Raw genomic sequence first — 19,358 nt, 5'->3', positions numbered from 1 at the left:
AAAAACAATATAATATGAGCTTCAATAAATAAAAACTTGGACTCTGTAACAATAAAGGCAGACTCAAATACGATAAAAACTCTGTAACAATTAAATTATTAAAGATGCTCTAATTTATTGCTCCACTATGTTTCGTCGCAGCACAGCGCACTGCCAGTCAGTGCAGAAAACAAGCTTGTCCCTATACGCCGCTATGATGGTGCTGTGCGGCACTGACAACTGCCTAAAACTGTCTAAAATTGGTTGGAAAAATGTGTCGGATTGATTTAAATCCTAAAGGCTATTAATATTGCCAAAAACTATAACTAAGGGAATTTTGTCTGTCATTTTAGTTAGTTTCAGTTAGTTTCAGTTAGTTTTGTGAACACAAGATACAGTTTCAGTTTACTTATTGTTTTTGTTTTCTTTTCTAGTTTTTATTAGTTTGAGTTAAAAGCAATGTATTTTAAATTTCAGTTTTCGTTTTTAGTTTCGTTTTAGTTAACTATTATAACCTTGGTAAACACACTGGTGCCAGATGATGCGATTTGGATCATGTATACAGGCTAGCACTAATCTCTAGGGCTGCAAAAATTGATATTTTAGTCATTTATCAATTACCTTGATGATTAATTGAGTAATCCAAAAAGAGGCATGTGTGCAGATATTAGGGATGTCCCGATCTGATACACTGATTGGTATCAGCACATGGCTATCTTTGGAGGATCAGATAGTGCTGGATTTCGTTATGTGATAGAGACCGCTCCAGTTTTAACATGTTTTCAGCACCGTAACGCTTCAGGGCTGCTGTAAATCAAAACAGGTTGCAAACATGTCCTCTTGTGGGACTACTTCTCTGTTGAAAGCAACCATAGTAAACCAGGTCTCGCAGCATTTGTAAAGTGAGTGTTCCATGAGGAGATACCAACAGGGCTCACTTTAATACAACAAATATGATTTGTTATTTACAACAGAATCACTCAGCAGAGTACAGGATTTATCAGAGAAAAGTATGGGTTTTAAAAATCAAGTTCCTGGAGTCATCTCGCCAAAAAGAATATAACCAAGAAACTTCCAGACAGCCTCTCAATACTGAATGCACATCCAGCCAGTATTTTTACCACAATCAATTCATTGGAATGCAAGTGTTATTTCACCACGGTTCAATCAGCCCTGAGACCACTTCCAAAGCTTTATTTAGAAACTACATATGTTCTCAACTGCTGGGAGGTGGAATTTTTCAACACCAATAGTGATGAAAGTAGCACCAGAACGTGTTACAAAAGCTGAGGAGAGTTCATCAACACATGTCGATTGGCTTCTGTTACCATGCCGTCACACATGGCTGGTTAGCAGCACCGGCAGGTGGTCGACCTCCAAGTTATGGAAAATATTTGCAAGGTATATGTCTTACAAACGTAGATGGATGTCATGAACATCAAGCTCCGTTTTCTGTCATTATGCAGAAAAAATGTATAAAGAGTAACAGGAGGTGGGATCAGCTTTTAGTTTTGGGATCTGTCAGTATCCACTGCTGAGGAAGTCAAATCACTGCTGAATAAAAGACTGAGGCTGTGTTGGTATCTTTCTAATTTAACTGATTGTCTCGGTCACACGCGAAGGTTTCTCATTACCAAATATACAATATTTTCATTGCCAACATCTCTTCAGTAGCTGGTATAATAAATTCAGAGTATTATTGAAAACCACAGTAAAAGCATCCATCCACAAAAACACGCCAGGAGAGAAACTAATACAAAACAAAGAGGAGCAAACCTTTTGACAGGCCCAAGGGTGCTGCTTGTGTTTTATCAAGAAGGTCAGGTTTTGTTCTCGAGTCTGGATGAAGACCCTGGGTGAGACTGTAAAGCTGACTGTCACCAAAAGGTCATAACATTCAGTGGATTTAAGCCTTTTGAGAGAGAAATTTTCATTCTTTCAGCAATTTATCTCCTTGATAAGTACAGAAATACCATGACATTTGGAGGCTGGAGCTATTTTTCTCTCCACTTGACATCAGCAACATTAACAGTTAAAGGTTTCCACATTAATCCGTTTTATTAATTGGTAGAGCTCTCATTTATTAACCCTGTGTTTTGTATTAAAGTTATCAAATCCTACTTATCATAAACTGTGATGATTCATGAATCAAACTGAAATAAAACATCATTAATTGTTAGCCCAATCACACCGCAGTAATAATCATGAACAGTGTTATCAAGTCGGTTAAAATAACTCTCCAGTCACAATCCATGCAGCTGATAGTCCTTTAAATTGGTATTAATGCCCCCACTTCCTGACCCAAAAGTGTGATTCATAAAAATAATGCAGTAACCACACTCCAGCTGAAAATAGACAATAACCATGTGCAGCTGAGTGAAGATTGCTCTTGTTGCGTGTCTGATTGTGGAGAGAAGCTCTCATTAATTCTATTCTCTGCTGTAAGGGTCACACTCATATGTTGATGAAGTTCTGATCAACAGAGAAAGAGAGGTTAAGCTGGGCGTGAAGAGGCAGCTTTTTCCCAGTCAATGTAAGCTGTACTTATCATCAAGTCTCTGAAGATATTTTCATTCAAAAAATGTACAGTTGGTCTTTGTGATTTGAAATGAAGCTCATTTGAATACAAAGTGCCGAATCGTCTCTGACTGTATGTGTCACTGCTGATTTAAGAAGTAGTTTAACATGTACTGTAAGTGAGGGTGTGTTCCAGCCTTCCTTCGTGCCTTTCAAAAGAGATTCTTTTCTTCCTGGGTTTGTTTTCGTCTCAACAAAATGGCAAAAATTTTCATTAGAGCATGTCCATACCGCCCTGTTTGTGTGTGCATGTTGTGTTTATTTCTGGCCAATGCGAGCGCTGCATGTTTAACAGCAGAGAGGGAAAATAAAATCTCCCTCAGGGGATTCATAAAGTCTGTCCTCTTCTGCTTTTGCATACGTTGAGCAGTTGCGACATGCACCTGCTGTAACCAAACCTTGAAATCAGTAAACACAGAAAACAAAGCTCAATTAAATAAACAACTAGGAAATTCTAAATAGGATTTTTGAGCCGACTGCGTCTCATTTAATGTTTGATTTTCCAAAAACACAAATAGACCTTTGCATGAAGTGCAACCACAGCAACTGCAACACCAGCAGCTGCTGTTCTCACATCATTCTCAAACTCCACCATGGATTCAACGTACCAGCTGTTTGCACTTCAATTCAGCAGTTCTCCAAGCCTTTGCCACTGTTGACAATTTTGCATGTGCCAAACACAAAGCAGCCAGTTTTGGTCACCGTGGCAGAGAGCCCATCCCCCAGGTCCACCTTGGGTCTGAGGAGAGTGTTTCAGGAGATGGAGATTTCAAACAAATGTGCATGTGGGCTGCTGCTCTGTGAGCTGGTGTGAGATTTTTTTGTGTGCGATGAGGCATCAGGAAATCTGGAAGACCTAATAAAGGAAAAGAGGAGCGTGGTGCCTTTATTAAAGGTCTAAGACTGAGAAATGTGGTTTGACGCAGAGATTTGGAAATGAAGCATTAAGGTTTGCCCCATTATCTATCTGATCACGATGTATTTGAAAGCCAGTCACTCTGACTCATGAGTCCAGCTGCTCCTGGGTTTAGAAACAGAGATGAGAAGTGGTGGCAGGAAGATGAATTGAACATTGCAAACGATTATTACAGAGGGCAGATGTCTGCTGATCCCCTCCTGGGACTGTGAAACCATCAGCTAAAAATGAACGTAAACATTAAAATTACATGGGTGTAGTCAAACCAAAAACTGTTCTTGCTAATAGGGATGTTCATGAAGAGGTTTGTACAACCACTAACTATCAGTGTTTTTCACCTTTAAACAAAAGAGTATCTTCACTGTTTTTTGACAGTTATTTCATTGTGAATTCATTTAGTTCATCAATGTAAAGAAAGGCTTTGTTACTGACCCTGACTGTAACATTTACACTAGGCCTGTCATGATAACAAATTTTGCTAGATGATAATTTTCCAATATTATTGCCGATAAACGATATAATTGTCAATATTACTTTGATTTTTTTTTTCCATTTTTTTTTCCATTGAAGGGCTGCATTTCTTTGGCAATGTAGCTGTCTTTGAGCGCCCACCATTTGGCGCTTTTATTTCTATTTACTTTGCAGACCAAAAGCCTCAGTAAGAGCGGATTGTCAAAGAACAAGGCTCCCCTTCTTCTTCTTCATCGCCACTATTTTCAAACAAATGCGACATATCAGCTCTTTGGTGTTCATGAGCTCACACTTTGTTCATTCTGATAAAAAAAAATATATATTCCAACACTGGGACTGTGGCAGGCGGCTTAAGAACCATATCTTTCGTGTCATCACTCATATTAGCGTGTGTTTCCTCCTTACCCCTCAGGACGCTCGCTTCAGCTCTCTCCGTGTATACGCGCGAGCAGCCCGTCGCAAAAGATGTCAAAGATCGCATTTTTGACACATGCTCACTCCGCTATAAATCCCCTATAGAACCTATGCACCCCGGTGTTAGGAAAGATAGACGTAGTGAGCCATCTTCTCATTCAGCCTCTTTGGTCGAAAGAGAGGAGGAAAACAAACATGCATGCACGTGTCAGTTTATCGAGGCTGGCAAATTTACCAAGGACGTTTTTATTTATCGTTCGGTTAATTGATTTATTGATTATCGTGATAGGCCTAATTTACACTATTTATTTTCTACAAGAAATTCTACTTGTACTCAAGAAACATAATAATCAGCTCATGCTTCAATGTTGGCAAAAAAGAGCTGAATCTAAAACAAAAACAAAAGATTTTACTGTGACAAATAAACACTTGGTGTCTGGGGAGAAAATATGTTTCTCTACAATGTTTTTCTTCCTCCTGAAGGCCTGAAGTTAAACACTTTAAATCACCAAGCAATACCACCATTTAACCCGACAAAGATCAAAACAGGCTCTGCTTCAACCTCTGCTGTTTAATTCCAGGGCCCTGCAGCTTTCTTATTTTCTCCTGTTGGTGCCTCGATTACTATTGCATGCATACTACTTTTGATATCTTGGAAAGTTCAATTGCTTTTTAAACCGTTGGTTCTTTCGCTACTTGCATCCTAATAAGTGTCGTAAATTGTTAGCAGCAGACTAAAAGTTTCCAGGGAGACACTTTTAATAAAATACACGGATGATGGGAAAGCAATGAAGAGCTTTCCCCTGTGGCGAGGGAGGGACTTGATTGCACTCTATGTCAATTCGAAGCACACTCAGGCACAGTTAATAAATTCTGGTTGTGCATTTTGCTCTTAAGCTTTGGAGCATGACTCTGTGTGAGCAGCTAAATCTTTAGCATCTCTCCAAGCAGATTTAAAGTGCAACTTGTTGGTTTGACACCCCAGTGAAATGTTTAAGTTTATGGAATTTAGAGCAACAAAAGTAGCTCACTAGAGATCATTGTTGCAAGTTTTGCACACATGGCTTGGAGGTGGTGAGCGAATATGGATCTGTCCGAGTATTTGTTATCATGCTTTGTAAAAAAGCACCATCCCTCCTGTTCTACTCATCCAGTGCACTGTATGATTTAACACTTCATCTATCTGATCCTTTTTGCATGCTTATTTCATACAACTGGGGAGATAAAACCTGCAAGCAGTTCAGTCTATTGTAGAATAATCAATTCTGATGAAGATACAGACATTTTGTAATAAGATTTGTTGAGCCTGTTTTTAGAATTAGAAACTATCTTGCCTATGAATTAAGTTTTAGACAATTCTGCCGCTTTGATCCTTGAGTATCCTCCACTCTGCAGCTCTCCCTGAGTGCGTCTGCATCTCTGTCTTAGTTTCTACTTGTGGCTCGGCTAAAAACTGCTACTTTTTCCTCAAAATGTGCACCCCTATTTTTTTCAGCAGCTTTTGGAAAAATGTATATGTTGTACAAAGTTTCAAATGTTTTTAGCAGCAGACTTGATCTGATTATCAGCATCTCAACGAGGGGATGTGGCTCAGCCTCCTCTTTGCAGCATCAGTTTGAGGTGTAAGGTGTAACAGTGAGATTATGATGGCATTTAAATCTGGCCTAAAGCAGCTTTGATTTGTTAGGAACACAAAGAAAAACAGATTCATCCTTTAATCAAGTTATTATCATCCCTTAGGCAAGAAATCGACTGTCCGTTTAAAGCAATTACACACAGTACAGATTCTGTCTGTCCAGTCTAATAATGAAACAGAAGCAGCTTAGTTAATTTGGTAATGATATGACGATTAAAATGCAGTAAAAGCATCAGGTCTATTATTAACGGTGACTGTTTGTTATGTTTCTTTGTAAAATGGCCAAGCCTTCCTGCCTAAACGAGATGAATCTCATTCTGTGCCTGTGTCTGATTAATCGGCACAGAGATACCCCTTGACTCAACACACCAACAGATCTGCATCAATGTGATGAATCAGAGTCATTATGCTTACCGCCTCCTGTTTGCTCCTCGGATGGATCTATTGTCCTTGCTCCTCATAATAGCAGCTAAGCTAAAGTCATTACATATATTACAGAGTTATTGTTTCTGTGTGCCATGAAGAAAAGGGAGAAGGGAGAGGAGGAAGCTAGTGAGCAATTATCGAATGAGATGTTAACTAGTTTCAAATTGCTTTGATCATAGCTGACATCTGTGACATCTCAACTACAGGATATATCTTTGCCATGTGTGTTTTTATTCTTCACACACACAACACACACACACACATGTGCGGGGAGCAGAAAACACATAAAAAAAGGGATTGTGCAGTACGCTCTGACAAGGATGAGATCAGCTCAGAAGCAGGGGTACCAATGTCTCATCAAGAGCAACTACGCTCATTTCCCTCATCTGTTGTACTTTGACAGTGGGTATTGTTTGAACATGGACAGGAAGAGCTTCACCCACATCCTTCAGAGCTCACCAAGCTGTTGTGCTGTTGACAGCAGATGGATCAGAAATCCTATTTTCTGTTTTGATTGCTTGCTACTTAGAAATAAATGACACATCTCTCAGCATGTTCCACAGCTGCAGACAACACGGAGGACAACCCCTTTAGAGTTTTGCAAACAATGAGCTCACCTTGTGGAGATTACAAAGACATTTCCATTTGCGACCAAGGATTTCACAGACTTGCTAATTCCTCAGCTACAGGCGAGGTTTAGTCAAATCATACCTCTCTTCAGAAGCTCTCTCTAGAAGCAGCAAATGCCACAGCCAGGCTGCTGCAGTTTTAGAACAAAGCCTTAGTTATGTGTGAATATAATTTCTCTAAGCCCAAACATATGTGTCTTTTGGCGTGGAATGGGGCAGGGAGAACATGCAGGCTCTGAAGTGACCAGGCTGTGAGGAGACGGTGCTGGCTGATGCTAAGATTGTACTGCCTGCATGTGCCATTTGGATAGATTTCACGTCTCTCTTGTGAGTGGGATGCAACTGCAGGGATAGTAAAATAACTCTTTGTGTCACGGATGGTGTCTATTGACTCATTGATATTGTTAATTTACTGTTTACCTGGCACTCAGAGCACTTAAAATTCTTTGTTGGTGACAAAATCGGCTTTCTCCTGAGGGTCTTTGCAGAGACAGACTAGGGTCTCACTATTGCAACTGGTCGTTTCCAACTATCACACGCTAACATTATCTAATAGTCTGCAACAGTTCATATATCATTCTGATCCAAGGAATTACTCATACTTTAAAAACAGTGTGTGGTCTGCAGTGTTGGGAAAGTAACTTTTAAAAAGTAACTAGTTATAGTTATAGTTAGTGCTGAGAAAATGTAATTAGTTACTTTACTAGTTCCTAAATTATAAAAGTAACTAGTAACTTTACTTTACTAAAAAAAAAAAGTTGGTGGCTCAGTAACAGAAAGGTCAACTTTATCATTAAAGCTACTATTTTTATGACATGTAGTGGAACAGTAAAACACAACAAATATTTTAAGAAATATTAACAGGAATATTTATTTTTGTAAACCAGAATTGCTCTCATTTGGCAGTGTAACAGTGACTAGTTTCGTTGTGTTTCGTGGTCAGGTGCTTTAAAAGATTGGCATTGCTGGATTTCGACGTGGATAAACGTTTCTGCCCTGGGCAGAGTTTGCATTTCACAACAATGTTTTTGTCGTCTGCCTTTACCTCCACAAATTCAAAATAATGGTTGTACTTCTATCCTGCAAAGCAGGCACCGCTGCCTTCCATTATAGATGGTTGTGAGGTACTCGTCTGCTCGCTGCTGCTCATCTTGTCGTGTTTGTTTACTGTGTGTGTGTGCGCGCTTGATCATACTCATGTCTGTGTGTGTGCGGCAGCCCAACTCTGTTCCTGATTGGCTTACCGTCAGCAGTTCCCCTGTGTTAACCAATCATCACTATCACTCGCTTTCTCAGCAGCAAGATTCATGTTAGTGTGAGAGCTCACCGCTCCTCGTCCATGCGTTTGTGAGAGGAGGAGGAGGAACGGGGAGTGCTTCATTATAACACGACTAACGCAACTTACGCACCTATTTAATTCAAAAGAACTATAACGGCACTACAGAATGACAAAAGTAACGCATTACGTTAGAAGTTACAGAGAAAAGTAGTTTAGTTAGGTAACGTAACGAAAAATAATCGTCACTTCCCAAGACTGGTGGTCTGCTCTGAGGAAAGCTCGTTGTCATATGCATTTACATTACGAATGAGAGCTGTGACAAGCAGTGACACTGTGATAATGTTGATATCATGTGCATCAGTGTAATTAGTGTAATCCCTGAAAAAGGTCACATTATACAGTGTTTCATAAGAGGGGAAAGAACAATTTGCTAAGAGGCAGATTTTGCTTGTGAGGACTGTGAGAAGAAGAAGAAGATGAAGAATGAGCCCGATGTTTGAGTCACTCCCTTGATATAAAAATAAGAGGAGGAAAGAACAGAATGATCTAGGTTTTTTTTAAGGTACTGGTATTTCTTTTTTAAAGATGCTGGGAGGAGGATCTGTTTTAATTGGACTGCCTCACCACCCTCTGGCCCAGAGTCTCACGCACACTGTCATAAATTTCATTTAGTGAGGTGTGTGCTTGTTTTGGAATTTAATGGAGGTCAGATCGAAACATATTTTTTTTGTACAAGACAACTTTTTTTTGGATACAACACTCCGAGATAAAGTATACAGTTACAAAGCACTACGGTTTGAAATGTGTCATCAAGCAAACATAGTAGCTGGCTATATGTAGCACAGCAGCCCAGTGCTCTGGTGTATAGGCCAGGGGTCTGCAACGTACGGCTCTGAAGCCTCATGCAGCTCTTTGACTCCTTTGCAGTGGCTCCTTGTAGCTTTAAGAAAAATATTGCTAAAATAAAGAAATTTTATTTTTCATACAGTGGGTATTGATGATTGAAGACATTGACATTAAATGAAAACATGATTTACCATTTTCACATCTTGCAATAAAGCTTTCGATTTTTTGGAATTTTTACATTTTTATCTAACTTTTTTGCAAATTTGATTAAACTTTTTGCAAATTGTGAATTAAAGTTTTTTGACAGTTTTTCAAATTTGGGAAAAAAAGAATCTGATTTTTTGAAGATTTTGCGAGTTTTTGAACTTTTTACAAATGACTTTTTTTAATTTCTAATCTTTTTTGCAAATAATTTAATTTTTAATATTTTTGAACATTGTACTGTTTTTTAAAATAAGCAAATATTTAAAACTGCAATTCTTTATATTTTAATTTTGCAAATCTATTAAATTCTGCAATTTTGTTGAAAGTTCAGAATTTATGGATTTTTTTGCACAATTTTTTTTATTTTGCAAATTTTTGAAATTTCAATTTTTTAAAAAAACTTATGCTACTTATTGAAATGTCTAAAAAATGCAAATATATAAAATTCATATCAGAAATTTTTCAATCTTTCTAAATATTTGCAAAACTGATAAAAATAAAAAAACTAAGACATCTCACATGAATTCATATTAGAAATTTTTCAATTTTTCTTAATACTTGCAAAACTGATTGAAAATAACCAACCAAAAACCAAGACATCACATTCAATTTTATAATCACAAAAAAACTTCTTGTTGAAATAATTATTCACTAGATTTTAGCTAAGTATAGAATTTTATACAGTTTTTTGTCTTTAGTGTGAAGATTAAGTGGATTTTGTGGCTCCTGAATGACTTTGATCCAGGTGAGCTGAGGCAAAATGGCTCTGTTGAAAATAAAGGTTGCAAACCCCTGGTATAGGCTAATGTGACAACAAGCAAACACTGTCAGGCTGTATGTAGACTCTAAAGTTTGAACAAACCACTGCAGAATAACTGCTGCATGTGGGTTGGAATGAACATATTTCAAACAGTTTAGCCCCCATGTTAGCCTTTAGCCTGTGCGCTATCACTCTCCTGTTTAGCTTTCTTCTGCTCTTTTATTCATTTTCTGGCTGACAATTAGGGCCCTGTGTCCACCATCATTACTACATTAATCACAGAAATTGTTTTCAGCAGAGAAAAACACACTACTCAACTTTGTCAGCCTGCATGGTGTTGTCATAGAGAATCAGACATGCTGTAAATCAGTCAGGTCCTGCTGGACCCAGCTAAGAGGTAGCATTTTGAAATAAACTGCAATATTGGTGCTAATAATCTCATTTAAAAGTGTGGATTACAAACAGACATATATCTAGAAGGGAGACTTTTGCAAGATCACTTAAAAACTCCACGCAGCCTTTTTAATACATGGCATTTAAAACAGGCAATAAAAGATATGTTTCTGACCTTCCCTTTATCAAATTAAACTGCTACAGGCTGAGATTTGTTCCACTCAAAACCAAATTTAAATCATTGCACTGAATGTGAAAAGCATGATCTCAAATTGAATTTAATGTTTGTAAATTAAATTTAACCACTTGAAATGTCATGTCTTTATATTCCTTGAATTTAACAATACAAACTGAACTTCAGTTTGCCAGTTCAGTTTCAGTTTTGCATCATTACATCTGTGAGGAGGAGTAGTCAAGCGCAGATTTACAGAGATCCTCCTTGTCTGCAAAAACTCCTCTACGGTCTGTAACTGTGCTCATCTCAGGAGAGTGAGCTACGATGGTGCCATGTCCATGATGTCTGACCACCAGGGACTGAATAATTTGGTTTGCTTGAAACTTAAATGTTCACTGACATAAAGATGATTTCTGTTAATCTGTGCACGATTACTCTTCCTTGCAGACATTGATGATGTAATAGTTGCGCCACACTGAACTGAAAGTGAAATTCAAATTTAGTTTCTAGTGGCACAAATCTTTGCCCATACACAAATGAATTACTGAATGGCAATCATCTTAAACTGAGTTAGGTCCAGTGATAGTGATCCATCCAGTGATAGATGTTTCCACGCATGTAAAGGATGTTTAGCTTTTGGAAGAATATCTTAAAACTTCATTTCTTGCAAGACAAGTTCAACTGTAGTGTTGTGTCTATGGGATGATGTTATCAAAGCATCTTTTTTCTTTGATCTTCATCTTTTTGTTTGAGGTGTTAGAGCATCACAGAAGGAAGGCCAAATGTGTCTCATGAAAACCTTAGAAGCACAGGCCCATGCAACTCATCCCGAGGACAACCAACAAACAAGTTTATCAAGATGGCAGCTGCAGCAGTTACCAAGAAACAGCCCTGCATCTGCCACAGGCGACTGGTCTGCCTGGGCTTTGAGTAAACACTGTCAATTCTGCATGATCTAACTGCCAGCCACAGGGAAATGCATAAAGAGAAGGTAAGCAATCAACATGTTTCCGATGGATGTGCTTCTTCAACATAACAGCTTTGAGTGAGGTTCTAAGACAAAGTTCTTATTTTTTTTTGTTTTTTTGCACGTCAAGCTGAAAAAACTGTCAAATCTTCTCTGCCTATGCCAAACAGCTTATTCTTGTTGCTACTGACTGCTTTGAGCTCCTAGCATCCCCAGGTGCTGCCAATCACGTGCCTGATTACACCTGATTGGCAGCACCTGTGAACATGGGCCCTGTGACATGACTCTGTGTGAAGGAACTAAACAGCCAATTACATTTTTATGACCAAATATGAGAAGTAAAGCCCAACATCTTGACCTCTGAAGACATAATGAAATGGCACTTGAGTTCATTCAGCCCTGCTTTGTCACAGAGAAACCAGAGAGATTCATGAGCAACAATAGTCTGAGAGGGGATGACAAAAAATGTAACCCAAAGTGCAACTTAAAAACATGAAATCACATTCAAATCACACCTGACCTTTTAATGAAATAAGAAGTTTAAAAAGCTTTCCAAATAGTAGTTTCCAAACAATTCTGAAAGCTTGTCTATAACTGTCATTTCCTGAATGTGGTCTCTAGCGTCTCAACTAATTACTTTTTGCAAACAGCTCAGACAAAAAAACAAACTGGAAGACAGAGCCTCCCTGGACCACTGGGATTGTCTTTGGCTGACAGCGGAGGAGGGCTGCAGGCTGCTTCGTGTTTCCTTTGTCAACTTTTCAATTAACCACAATGATAATAAATCAATGTGCCCATGCCCTATGAACGCTCTTCTTCACCTTTTACAATCACAGCTGCTTTTCAGACCTCTCCAAGGGGGGTCCTGACCGCCTGGACACTCAACAAAGGCCCTATTGACTACTAAGCTGTTAGTTAGAGCAGAATGAAGTGTGATGAATCTAAAAGTACAGACAGTATTGATTTCTCAGGGACTGAAGGCAAATGTACCTGTAACTTAGCAAGAATAATATGAAGCTATGGAGGAAAGCAAAACATATTTTGTTTTGTAAATCTCAATTTCATCTGTTTTTATGTTTCCAAACATAAAAATTTGGTGATCTGTCATCTCCAAGCTCTGCAAAAACAGACAACAATAAAAAAGAACACCATACGAAGCTGTCTGTTGTAGCTGTAGTAATGTTTGGATACATTTAATTCAAACTATGAATAGTCCAATAAAGAGTCACCTGAATCATAATTCAGTTTATAACAGTTTTAATCAAAACAACTGGACCAGGGAACTACTTCATGAACTGATTTGTCTCTTAGGGTGTATGGGTCCTTTTAGGAAACTTATTCTTCCGAAAATAAAAATAAAAAATAGCCCACAAAACACCAGGAGTTGTCAGGGGTAACATTCAGGTAAACAGGCAGAATCCATCAGCAGTCCATCATTTTACTGGCAAATAATCCCCTCTGCAGTGGTTACTAGAGGTGTTAAATGGTGTTCATTATGTAATGGGACTTGATAAAAGCAATACCCTCTTAACAACTGACATCACCAGGTCAGCTCATGCGGGTATGCATTTACTGCTATTACACCAGCTTTCACTAATCCTCCCTGAGCGAACAAACAGGCCAGTCATGTTTTATTATGACACTGGTTACATTCAGTTATATTGATAACATTCATCTTTTTGGCCTCAATGCCGTCCTCACCCACTCTCATCATCTGCTTTTTTCCCTGAAAAAAAAAAACTGAGCTCCATAGCAGCAATAGTAATTTCCCCCTTTCAGGCTATAGATGTATTTTGAAAGCAGGCAGTTCCTGTTTCGTGTTGATCATTGATCCAGATATTCTTTCTGACTACTCATGGGCTGGGTGTACAGTCATTTGTATGAACCAAACGGGAACCTCCCGTCTAAAAATATAAAGTTAGTGGGGGTGTAAAAATCTGCAGTTTATCGAGTGTCCGCGTGAAGCTAGCTAAGGAAGTACCCAAAACCACATACAGACCAAGCCAAAAAGACAATCTTTTACTGCAGAACTAAATACACTTTTACAGCCTGGTACAAAAATGTGTCCTGTCTGGAGACGTTCCCTGTCTAACATGCTTACTGTGGAGGCTCAAAGCAAATCATTTCCATTATGGCCCCTGCCGACGATTTTCTTAAAATATCCCATGTAATGCAATTACACACCCCAACATGTTCACAGACACACAAACACGTGCAGGCACACACACAGAGAAGCATATTCTTTACAGTGGACGGAGAGCTGGGAAAACCATCACAAGAAACATCTCCCAGAGCCTTCTCTGTGAAGATCCAACACTCGCTCTCCTGCACCCCCCCACCCCAAGACTGCAAACCTAGAGAAAACTGTGAAAACATATTGTCAACAGCCAACTAGTAGGCTAGCATCCTTAATGATACAGCTGCCTCAGAGACATATGTAATGATATTTCGTTCTTGGTCCAGAAGGTCCTGCTATCTCAGTCACTTTGTCAAAGCCACCTTGAGCTATTCATTGAGTGCCAAAAATCAGAAACTCTACAATTAAAAATAAAAGATTAAAAAAAACTGAAAAAGAGGCCTTATTGCTGCTGATTTCTAAAGGTCTAATCTATCTAATCTACGTCAGAGGCATAGCGAGATGCTGCAAGTCAGAAAAGTTCAGGCAGCTCAAGCTCGAACTGAGGATGTGTCTCAGTAGTTCAGTAGAGAAAGGGCGGCGCAATTGTGAGAAAAGGCAACATATATTACAAAGAGGATCAAAGAATGGAGCGTCAAGATGAACCCGATCATAAAAAATTACGTTTGTTTTTTTAATCAAAAACAGGAAGAGAGACTTAAAAGAAAAGAGTCAACTCCTCATAGGTAGTTTTGGCACATTTTTTATATTATATTATATTATAATATATTCTATTACACTTTGAAAATAACATGAACTAAAGCGATGTTGCCACAGAAGCTTGTTTTCTGATAACATCCCAGCTTGTAATGTTTTGGTCTGCAGCTGTAAAATGACACCTAACAAAGCTCATCTCCGCCATCGTGCATGGAGCAGTGCACAGCTGAGTGCCGTGACTGAACAAAGTGGCAACCTCCAGTCTCTGAGACAATGCAGAAGTGCAAAAATCTGATGTTTCCTGGGTGTTCGTTCGAGGCTTGCTCCGGAAGTACCAGAAGTCACATACACCCAAAGCCAAAAAAAAACTGTTTTCAAAGCAGAAATTAACCTATTCACAGCCTGGTTCAAAAAAATTCTCTTGTCTAGGTCGCTAATTTTACTATCAGCTTACACAGTAGGGGGGGGTGATTTTTTTTCCTAAATTGGCAGTTCAGAGGTTAATAAGATCGTGCCAACCTGAGGCACAGCTCAGGTCGCGTGACTGACAGGTGTCCTATAGCTGTACGCGCAGCCCTTGCCACTTCCAATACGGCCATGATAGCCAATGTGCTTCATTATCCGTTTCAGGAACAGACAGGTGACATCGGGAGACTTCGCCCATGTTTTATACAATCCGTGGACTGAACAGCAGGGGGGATATGTTGAAGAATATGTTGCGTTGGTTTTTTGTTGTGCAGAGCTGGGAGAAAATCGGGCAGGGATCATACAGGTTTCAAAGCAGGCCCAAATTAGCAACTACACTTTAGGAAACAAGCCCCAAAAACCCACAACCTGCGACTGATGAGCAACTTCTTCCCCTCCTCTCCTAATACACATACATCTACAGGGTATATGCTCAAATCCTGGGGTTGATTTCAATACCTTTTTAAGACTTTTTAAAAAACCTTTAGAATAGTTTTGAGACTTGATTGCGACTTTGAGTTGTTGTTGGCAACCGTCTTGAACAGTTGTAGTTTGCATTTTTAAAGAAATTATGTAAGCTGAGAAGGAATAAAACTTGAAAGAACAAATGAAACCAAAGGCAGGTTTATCTACACTCCCACAACAAGTTATTATTACATTATTATTACAATTATTTCATTATTTTCAAAATTTAGGACATGTGCCTGAGATTGTTTGATTTGCTTTAATGTTGTATTTAATTTCTCTTTTTAAAACTGGTAGTGACATTTATTTATAGCTGGTGTATATACCTCTCACAATCTTTATTGGTGTATTTTATTGTAACTAGAGTCTTTATGTATATATTTTATTTTATTATTTTCATTTTTTGTATTTTTCTACTGACTCCATCCCAGTTTGGGATCAACAAAGTAATTCTATTCTTTTCTATTCTATTCTATTTTATAACTTTATTGGCTGAATGTTAAACGTCCCAATCAGGGGACAGTCGCAAGGAGGAAAATAAATATTCATTGATTTTATTGAAGTCAAAGCTTGAATAAAACGTAATACCTCATGAAAACACAATTAAGACTTTTTAATACTTTTTAAGGGCCTTAGTTTTCCCAAAATTGATTTATCAACTTTTAATACTTTTAAAGACCCTGCGGACACCCTGATCCAATGTGCAACAACCTGCGATTCATCAAGTATACTCAATATATCCCCCACCTCTAGCTTGAATATTTGAAAACCACTGCTCATCCTTACTGTATTGGAGGTGTTTTACAATGTGAATCATGTCTGAGTCATCAGGAATGGTACAGAGAGATTCTAAGAGGAAAAAGTAAAAAATGTATTCAGTGAAGAATTACAGTAGCACCAGTGTTGTTGTTTATCAGTACAGGTAGCTGACTCATCTCTCTTACTCCTACCTTCAGCTCAACCTGTTTGCATTTTCACTGTCATCATTCAAGGTGAGGCAGTCAGCACAGACAACTTTCATTCTCTACCAGGTCGGAAACTGACGTACTGAGGTAAATAGTCAAGGCTGCATCTTCAGGGTGAGGGCAAAGAGAAGAATGACACCACTATAATGACCATTTATTGAATTCAACAATGTACACACACACACACACACACACACACACACACACACACACACACACACACACACACGCACACACACGCACACACGCTGACACATACAGTCCTTAACACACACACAAACACATCAGATTCCCAGCTGCCTTGTCAGAGCATGTAAGTGCGTGTAAGATGTCACAATCTTCATTATCTTCACTACGTTTCATGAAAACTGTGATCCTCAGGGATATCTGTCACCACTGCAACAGCTGTTTATTTTTAGCCTCCTTTTTTTGTACAAACAGTGCTATGTCATTCTGTCTCATAACCTCATTTCAGTGAAAAGGCCCATCCATTACAATTACTTGTTCGGATCGGAGACATTGTTTAATCCAAAGCAGAAGATTTACCCAATCTGATTCAAAGCGAACACATGAAATGGAATCATTATGCCTTTGTCCCTCAGAAGTTAAATGTCAAGAAAAGTTAGATTTAAACTGCTCAGTCATTTTCCCCCTCAAATTTGAACTGTGTCCATTCAGGAATATCACACAAAACCTTTCAGACTGACACAAAAGTGCATTTTGTATGATCAGACAGGAATCCTGTTAAGACTATTAAAAGTGAATCTGACTTGTTTTCAAAGGAGCCACAGATCAAATTTAGTAACAGTTCTTTAATCTCCATGCATTAGATTTGATCATATTTTCAAATGTCAAAAGTGAAGTGAGGATCAAGAAACAAATACTGCTACTTAATGGTTATTAAATTTATTTTAGACCAGTTTTAAAACAGAATGGTTTTGATCGCCTATTCCAATAAGAGGATACTATTAGATAGATGCCACAATAACATAAGATGAAAGCACAGTCTGGTGTTTTCTAAGCTCCTCATTACATGTGGCAGATGCTGTAATATTAACTACCAATTCTCTCAAATCATCTTGTGTTTCAAGAGTTAAAGATGACTTCGAGCGACACCTTTTTTTTGGTTATTATCTTCTCAGTACACCATCAGGAGACAAAAACAGCACTACAGCTTGTGTGAGAAAAGCCTCTGAGATGAATCGAGCCACAGCAGAGCTTGTTGACAGCAAGCCGTGTCTGGGGAGACATGGACACAGCTGAACTGACAGTGGTTTCATGCCTGTTAAAATCTAACAGCCAATCACAGGAGGTTTTATTGTCCTAATTTCTTTATTTTCTAAGGAGCAAACCACAGAGACCTCACCCACAAGGAGCAGGTCAGTGTTTGTCCTGTATCTGAGGGCTTATGAGTATGGTGATGCAACATGAGGCTAGGTGGTGTGTTCCTTTACTGCTGATATGATAGAGCTTAGATTGAGTATTATAATAACATTTTTTTTACAAAAAGAATAGAGCACTGTCCTACAAAATGAGAGCTCACATAGCACATAATGAATATAATAGATTTTTAATCAAGTAAAGTCATGGGGATGATTTTTTTCTTCATTTTTTCCTTTTCAGCATTCATACAAGCAGAGCTGCTTTGTCACACTCCAAATAATAAAATTAGACAAAAAGAAGTCGTGCAAATAATCCTTCTCTTTCCTGGTAGAAGCTGAGGGAGTCGGAGCTCTTCATCAGCCTGACTGAGCGAGGTGTACAGAGCAGTTTGCTGTTAGCAAAACATCACTCACATCTCCACTGTCCTCAGAGTGCATGGAGTAAAAGATAAAGCTCAGCCAGAGGAACAGGTAGGCAGCCTCTGCAGGAGACACCCACTCAACCACAAAGACACCCACCAGTGGAAGGTGAAAACAATCCTTATCTATATTCCACAACATGCAGGGGAATCAGATCAATTTCAAAAACTAAGAGAACAAATTATCATCAGACTCAATTTCTCCTGCGCTTGAAAAACAATAATTGCATGAAATTGCAGGGATCCAATTTTGTAAGAGAGCAATGTCAAACAGCTTAACAGTGTTTGTAAGAGTGTTTTCCTCTCCTCACTGACGAACACAATACAGGGCAAAAAGTCAGAAGCAGCAAACAAAAAGTCTTCTGCTTTGTAAAAACTGTCAAGTGATGAAATGTCTCAGGGTCATTGGGTGCAATTGATGCAAATTTTTCTCAAGAGCCACCACCATCCAAACACTTCATTGTCAGCCAAGGGCTAAATTAATACAGGCTGACAAGCTTTAACAGCTAAAGAAAGAAACTGCTCATCAACCCAACAGACATGGTTCTCACTCTCTATTTTGCATTCATTAAATTTACTGAACTCTTAGAAATGAAGTATCCTGATGAACCTGTGGTTACATTTTGACTCACTGAATGCACTGGCTTACTGTTATCTTCAGCTCCTGAAAGATCTTTTTAGCAGCATCAGAAGGAAAAATCAGAAAGCTTCAATGGGTAAGGCACTCTTCATCTTACCTCATCTTACAGCCTTTTAAGTTTTTCTGAGTGGGCTTCATTCAAATACAGAACACAAATAAACACAGCTAACAGCTGTGAAGGGCACAAATGAAGATTCCAGACTTAGCTTTACCAACAAGACAAAAAAGAGCATCAGTTCATCAGTAAATAGTCTGGATCTTTTTATCTTTAATACCTGTCAGTGCTTAATATGGAGGTTTCCAGACAAGGGATTGCTACTTTGCCGTTAAAAACAGAGCTTTCCCAGTAATGAGGCATGTGACTGGTATCAGACAAAATAGCTGGAAACAAATATTTTAACCTCTCAAAACAAGTAGTATATTTAAAATGTACTTTAAGCTTGAATATGCCATTTCTGTTGGAGATAATGTCAGAAAGCAAAGGACAGGATGTACCAAACAGTCCGGAGGGGTGGGT

The 19,358-nt window shown here is 38.6% G+C and overlaps 1 protein-coding gene across 2 annotated transcripts in view; it reads right to left on the bottom strand.

Annotated features, from left to right (window-relative positions):
* Window positions 1-19,358, bottom strand: part of LOC141788678 (3',5'-cyclic-AMP phosphodiesterase 4C-like) — a 93,744-nt gene that overhangs the window by 52,654 nt on the left and 21,732 nt on the right. The gene's annotated exons all lie outside the window — the stretch shown is intronic.

The sequence above is a fragment of the Halichoeres trimaculatus genome, unplaced genomic scaffold (assembly GCF_033239565.1).
Source record: "Halichoeres trimaculatus isolate MK-OKI-2021-1 unplaced genomic scaffold, fHalTri1.1 fHalTri1_scaffold_4, whole genome shotgun sequence".
Lineage (NCBI taxonomy): Eukaryota > Metazoa > Chordata > Actinopteri > Labriformes > Labridae > Halichoeres > Halichoeres trimaculatus.
The sequence above is the reverse complement of the archived record's forward strand: the minus strand, read 5'-3'. Positions and strand labels throughout refer to the sequence as shown.